Source organism: Crocodylus porosus, unplaced genomic scaffold (assembly GCF_001723895.1).
Source record: "Crocodylus porosus isolate Cpor-Errol unplaced genomic scaffold, CroPor_comp1, whole genome shotgun sequence".
Classification (NCBI taxonomy): domain Eukaryota; kingdom Metazoa; phylum Chordata; order Crocodylia; family Crocodylidae; genus Crocodylus; species Crocodylus porosus.
This window is the reverse complement of record NW_017728931.1, coordinates 76,934,985-76,942,904: the sequence shown is the minus strand read 5'-3', so window position 1 is coordinate 76,942,904 and position 7,920 is coordinate 76,934,985.

Below are 7,920 nucleotides of genomic sequence, written 5' to 3'. Positions count from 1 at the left end.
ATTTAATAGGTTGGCTTTTTCCTGGGCGTCAGTTGTCAGTTGCCCCATCTGGTTCATATTAACTAAGATGGACCATTGTATCCCTACCTGGTCTGTTTCCATTGCTAGTGAAACTGCCGATCTATTTCTGAAGCACATATTCTGCCTATATGGTTGCCCATCTGAGGTACTCTGTAGTTGTAGCCCCCAATTTATTTCTCATTTCTGGTATGAGTTCTGTAGGGACCTGGGTATGGAGCCTCCTCACTTGTCTGCATACCATCTTCAGACTATCAGACAAATGGAGTGTGTAAATCAGACACTTGAACAATAACTCAGGGTGTTTTTTAAACTTCCACCAAGATAATTAGGTGTCCCTGCTTCTCCTAACAAGAATTCACTTATAGTAACACTATCCATATATCTACTTGCCAGTATCTCTTTTTCTCCAGTTATGGATTCCATTCCCAGTTTCAGCTAGCACCACCTAGATTCTCAGGGGTTCCTGCAGTGAACAGTCTTATTTCTCGGTGAATGATCTCAAGTTCAGCAGAAACAAAATGCTCATCTGGAAACTGCCAAGATTGTACATAAAGAACAAACAGATCAACACCAACAGCCTGGCCCTACCATTTTGGTTGGCAACAAGGTCTGGATCTCATCAAGGATATTAAAAGCTAGACCAGGCTCTTGAGCTTCCATATGTGAATTTGATCCCAGCCTAATATTACTTCCCCAGTTCTCTGTAACTGGATTGGCTTCTGAGAGTACTGCTCAGCCCCTTCAAATATACCTGTAGCCCTGGGCTTCACATGCACCTTAACAACAGCCTCAGTCTGCTCTGGCAAGCCTCACGTTCACTGCTTGCTCAGATTCTCCTGGCTCCTGACTCTGGTTTTTCTTCCCCTGACCCTACTCTTAGATCTTTTCTGGAACTCAGCACCCTGTTCTCTGATTCTCCTGGCTTCTGATCTTAGCTTGCACACTGGACTATGTCTCAGATCTCCTTTTTGATTCTCCTGGGACCTGGCCCCATTTTCTCTGCTCCCCTGATCCAGACCCTGATCTGACCCTGGTAACCTGTGCTCCCACCTAGCTGACCTCCTGGTTACCCCTCAGTTCCCAGCCGAACCCTCACAGGTGCCATTGAATATTGTCAGCATACCAAACAGTGTTTGCAGAGCATGGACAGAGGACAAAGCATATATGGTGCTGCATGGCACCATATTCTTATAAGTTGGTTTTGTTGTATATCACTCTTAAATTGCCCAAATTTCTTGAAATCAGCTGTTCACACAATATTTATGTCCGTGTGTGTTGCAGCAATCATGCAGGGAGTCCTGTATATGTCATAATGTCATGACTGTCATAGACATGAATAGAAGGGACTCTACACTAGTCTCTTAGAAGCAGCTGCTGCCAGGATATAAATTAAAGCAGAGGTCAGCCTTTGCCAGTTGCAGAACAATAAGACCAGGATTTAAGAGTTAAAACCACCTCGGCCCATTCCAATCCAAGCTGAGTTCAATTCAATTTAGCAGCATCACGGAACTGGGATCAACACGTTCAGAGAAAGTTTTGGTTATCTTGTCAAAGCAAAAGTCGGCTTATTATAAAAGTGAACTCTTTAAATTGAGGGCTGTACTTCCAGTAGTCTAGGAGCTATAGCTCTGGGATTACATTTGCATGTGTGTTGTCGATCCAAAGCACTGTATTTCAAAAGGGAAATGACAGCCTTGCTTCTGAGTTACCCCTACCCAGCTGTATATAGATTAGCCTTCAATATGACAAAGTTAGTCTCTGCAGTTCATAAATTACTAGGTCAAATTGGATAGTCTGATACATGGGGCAGTGATGCAAGTTAATTACACGCTGCTATCCAGAATTGCAAATACCTTCCCACCAAAACAACTAACATAAATTAAATGTATCCAAGACAAGTTTAATTTACACTTTAACCTCAGCCTTGATGTCTAGTGCACTTCCTTCACTGTTTCTCTTCCCTCCTCTCCCCCTCCCTTCCTCCCCAAACCTGGCCTTAAAACTGTAACACTTTTAAAAATAAAGATGTCAGTTTTTGTGGTGGTGTTAACGGAAATTTGTTTCTTTGGCTGTACTTCAAAACTTGTCTTTAATTCACTAACTCTCTCAATGAATTCTAGAAGACATGAATTTTTATATGAATACATTTTGGGGGAGTATGCATTTTACTCATGTTTCTACAATGAATATTTATAGTAAAAAAGGAATAAAAGTGGAATTCCTAGGGTCACACTCAGTAACCGCCAATCCTATCAGCAGGGTATAATCTTGCAAATTTTATTCACATGTAACAATTCACAGGAGCCTCCTGACTTTGTATCCTTTTACAGAGTGAATGAATATGCTCTATTCCAGGTCTTGCCTGAGAAGAAGAGGCTAATGTCTACTTTGAGAACTTAGGAGCTGCTGTGGTGATGGGTGTAGGAACTAAGAAGAAGAGGTCAGTCTCTCCTTGGTTCTCTTTGTCCTTCCTGCTTGTATTCAGGTATTGTGGAAGGAAAGGAGGAGGGCAGAGAGGGACTGGAGAGCAGTAGCTATGTACAGGTTTCCCTTGCTATGCAGGTTCTGTATGTGTGAATTCGCTGTGATGTAATGACCCTTTTTATACCAAAAATTTGTTATATGCAAGGTAAATTCACTCTTATGTGATTGGTGTGGTAGAAGCCCACAGTCCGCTGCTTTGTATGGTGGGAGTGACGTGCATCAAAATATAGTCTCCTGCGTGGATCTGTGGTCCTCGCTTGTCTGCAACATGCGTTTCTGTAGTTGCCATCCCCATTACGGTAACATTCACCACCACCCTGTGTGTGCTGTTGGTGAGTACCAAAATTGTCCTGTAAAAGTGGTAGAAATGGGTCTGGGAGTCAGTACAGTCGAGGTTTTGGAACATACCCCTGTTTGTTACATTGTAAAGTGGGCGCCCTTTATGCAAATTCGAGTTTTGCACTGTTTTCCAGGAATGCATGTATGACATAAAGCAAGGGAAATGTAGTGGATACGACTGAAAGACTCAAACAGGTCTCAAGTAGGTTTTGGTGGGAACCAGGTGAGGAAGGAGCAGGATGGCAAGAACAGGAACTACGAAAAAAGTCAGTAAATGAGCAGAGGAGTAAACGAAAGAAGGACCTGCTTAATGCATTGGACTTCAGAACATGGAATTGAAACTATTATTCCCAAGTCTCACCATTCCTTTGCTCCCTAGGAAGTAGCTGTGGAACTCAGTGACACAGTGTGCATCTCCACCCCCTTCTAATGGCAGTGGCTATGTCTACACATGAATTAAGGCACTTTTTCAAATGCACATTAAATTTAGTACCTTCAGTGTAAGGTACTAAAGAAATGAGCATTAGGCTGCCTGAATACACAGTAACAAATGGTTTATAAGTGCCGCTTAATGCGCAGTAGCCTATTTTACTGTGCATTACTGTAATCACACTTTTTAATGTTTTTTTTACATAATGCTTTAATGCACAGTAAAATAGGCTACAGCACATTAAAGCACACTTCTAGATGCACCCAGTTTCACATATAAGATAATGATAATGATACTATTACTTCATAGGATCAAATAGTAAGAGGACTGCAGTGGATGTAAATATCTCAACTGCTTATTGTACACATGGGAGGCTCCACAAGATATTTTTTTTTATTTTTCTATGTGAGGAAACTGAAAAAATATGTTATAAAATTTAGTTTAAAAGAATATTAATATTAAAAGCATATGAACATAACAAATACCAGGCTGGACTAGGCCATAGCCAAGGCCATAATCCAGTGGGGGTCAACTTTTTTTGGCAGTTGTGCCACAAATTAAGCCCTGTGCTCTTCTGGAGTACTGTTCTGACTTCCTTCCCCTGCCCAATTTGCTGCTTTACTTCCTGTTCCCTGCTCTGTGCTCCCTTTCTGATCTGCTACTCTGCTTTCTGCTCCCTGTCCTTTCTGCTCCTGTGCTGCTTACCTTATTTCTGATATGCCATGTGCCACACTGAGGCTGTCCATTGCATTTATGGCACTCATGAAGGGGAAGGGGATAATGTCCCAGCCCTGGGTTCAATCTACCAATTGGAGCAGGGGCTGGGAAGCAGGCAGCTACCCCAGGGGAGGGGACAGTTCTCCTGCCAACTGCAAGGGTACATAACTCTCAGTTATGTACCCTTGCACTACTGTGCATTAGCTAATATGTAGTAAATCTACTACCTGTGTTTAAAGAAAACTTCTCATTAACCTATTTTAATGTGCAGTAGCTGCTGTGCATGGTTACACAGTGACCCTTTACTGCACAGTAGATTAGTCTACTGAGCAGTAGAGCATCTCGTGTAGACATAACCAAAAAGTGACATGTAGTAGATGAAGAGGGAAAGAATATTTATGAAGACCCTATCCAGATGGATTTGTTCCCTGCTTCTCTTCCTTTACAGTTTCTACCATCCTGTGGCATAGGAAATCCTAATTTGGATGTTGCAAAGTCAAGCACTCAAGAAGGAGGAAATTCTGGACTTTATCCTGTCCATGGCACATTATTCAGCCACTATGGGTATTTATATGATATTACTGTCTTTAATTTTGTAAGTGTAGACCCTGATTAGGATCAGGCACAAGATAAGTCCTGAAATGATTACCACTGTCAAGATTTAGGTGGTTTGGGGCATGCACAAAATAGGACGTTTGGTATCTGGGGACCCTCAATGTTGATATGTTGGTGCCTACAGTTTCAGGCAGCTGCCAAGTGAAAGTTATAACTGTTTCAGTTTGGAGTTTATATACCTACATTCCAACTAAATCCCAGGTCCTCAAAAGCCCTCTAAATCATACTTGAAATTGATGGGAATCAGGCACTTAAGTACCTTTGGAGATCTAGGCCCACATCCCTTATTGGATCTGAATACCACGATTAGAAAAACAAATGGTTTGGATGGTGGGCACTAAATATTACATGGAACCATACTTTGAATGAAATATTGAATATTCATTCAGTGAGCACCATTCATTAATACACTAAATGAGACAGGGTTCCTGTAAAAATAGAATGTAGTGATGTTATTAAAGACTATATCTATACATATATACATAAATACATACATATACATACACACACACACACACACACACACACACAGTGGGGCAAATTAAAGTTACACTGTTGAGCTTAAGCTGATAGTAAGTTCCTCATTTTAGGGGGCTTGACTTCATCTTTATAATGTTCTTTTATATATAGTACACCCAAAATATACTTTAAAAGACCATTATAAAGATGAAGATATATGTATAAGTCTGAAATGTAATCAGAATGATGCATTCAGCATGGGAAAGGCTGTAGCCTTAATCAATATGTGGATTCGTATGTGAATACAACTGTACTATATTTAAGAATAGGTAAACTGTTAATTGTATTTAGACAAAGCCTTGTAAATTGATCATAGAAGCATTATCTCTTCTCTTGTTTGGAATATGTAGATTGAAATCTTAAATATGTTTTTCCATGCAGAATAAACGTAAAAATAGGTTTAATTTTTATATAATTGTTTTTCCATTCCTTACCATAATATATGTCCCAATGGTTCTTTTTGTCATTATTTTATTAAACATTATAATAGTAATAGCTTAAAATTCATTCACAAGTTAATTATAGCATATTAAGTCCTTTGCATCACTTTCCCTTCTTTTTCTTAAAGCCCTAATTTTCAAAGAGAAAGAAACTGCTGTAAGAAAATAAGTAGCTTGAGGCATGACATTCACATATCTTATTTAGTCATATCAAAATTACCTGAACTAGAATAATGGCAGCATTCACTAAGATAGGTATTTGTAAGTTCCCTTCTATATAGCAATACCTCAGCTTGAATAAACATCTTGTACTGATTCAAATCTCACTACTACACAAAGCATTTTATAAGCCTCTCTATAGTCTATTCAAGTTAGTGAGGTTAACGGCCAATGCAATCACTATTCCTTATGCAATAAACTACTTTATTTTCATCTGTAAGTTCTGTGAGGAGTAACACAAGCATAAAGGGTGTATTCAGCCTATATGAAATATAACCCTATTAGAGTACCCAACTAAATTACAGGAGCTCTGAAGCAGAAAAGCTGCCAGCTTTGTAAAATGATGGCTTCTGTATTCCTGAATGAAATTAAATGATAAGGCTGCCGCTTTCACTAAAAGAGGTCAGAACAAAAATCCAGAGCTGTACAGAATGATCCCAATAAAATAGGAACAGTGGTGAATATAGTATATCTAAGGACTGTATTTAAGAACATGGGAACTCAGATTAAAACAGGAAATTTCAAAGATAGTCATGTTGAGGGGACACTTTAAAAATTGGTCTGTGTTTCCCAATTTACCTCCAAATGACATCAGAAAATAGGAAGTCAACTCAACAAGTAGGTGAGACGTGGCTATTGTAGTAGCAATTTTAGCAGTAGGGCAGTGCAAACTATGCTTATTTATTGAATACTAATGGCATCTCTTCAAAAGGAAAATGGCTGTTAATATTTTAATTTGGTTACTACTACTAAATGGGATGGGAAATGTCACAACATGACAGGAAATAGGAATTATTTGTGCTCTGTTTCTATTAATTATTGTGACAGACAAACCCTAGGCTTTTAAACTCATTAAGGTTTGAGCCCCTTTGAAAAAAATCATTCTTCCATCACTTCCCAGCCATGACCACTTATATTTCCTCATGTTAACCCGATGAAAGAGCAACCTTGCTCTAAAAGACACAATGAGCTTTTAAGAAGAGCATCTAAGCATTGCTTCTATGCAACGTGTAGTGATTAAAAGAGCTAATAGTAATAGCACAATAGCAAGTACCACTAATCAAATGATTATTCTTGGTATCTCTGGTCGTTAAGAAAAAGCATTTATAGTACCTGTCTGCTCAAAAATGAAAAACAAGGTTAATGAGATTTTCTATATTTGGTTTTTTAAGAGCTCTTCATACTTATTATTTTTGTTGTGTGCCCATTGATGTGTATCCCATATACATTTATTCTATCCAGTATAAACATCATTGAAACTATTTCCCTGTATCTAGCCAGTGATGTGCACCATTTTTTTGAATTACAGATCTTATGTCCCCAAACATTCCAAAATCTGCATTGTTTGCAGCTTTCTGCTTAGGAAGTAATTTGTATGGCATAATGAAGACAACATCTGGAAAGAACTAAAACAGTTTACTGATCAGTTTATTAACTTTATATTGTTTAGCCATAGACTAGAGCACAGTAAAAGGTACCACAGCCAAAAGGAATAAACTAATAACAATGGCATCTATCATAAATGCAAATATTTTAATGGTATCTTTAAATTAAATCCAGTGATACAGAAGGTTTAAAAATCAAGACATGTTTGTGAATTAATTATTCAGTCTATACACATAGCATTATCTAAGCCTCAGATATCATTATATTGTAAGTCACATGGGCTATGTTAAACTTCCTTATTACCTGTCCATGTTCTTGTCCTTATGAAAAAATCTCAAACATGCAGTACCAGTTATCAGCTAGTAAAAATAACTACATAAAAACAGCACTAGCCAAATATTTAATACAATTTGGGGGAATAGTTCCTATTGAAATTTCAGGGAAGTTTTAGGGAAACAAAATATAATTTCCCATGTTAGGGTTTGGGTGGGAGGGCAGAGGTGATAACTTTACTATGGGAAAAATTTAATGGGATCTTGAATGAACACAGATGGTCAAGACAATAATCTTATTTATTCCACACACAAAAAAAATTATTCCTGCAGCAAAATTTCATAGATTTCATAGACATTAGGGCTGGAAGGGACCTCGGGAGATCATCGAGTCCAGCCCCCTGCTCAAAGGGCAGGAAGTCAGCTGGGGTCATAGGATCCCAGCAAGATAAGCATCCAATTTACTCCTCAAGGTGTT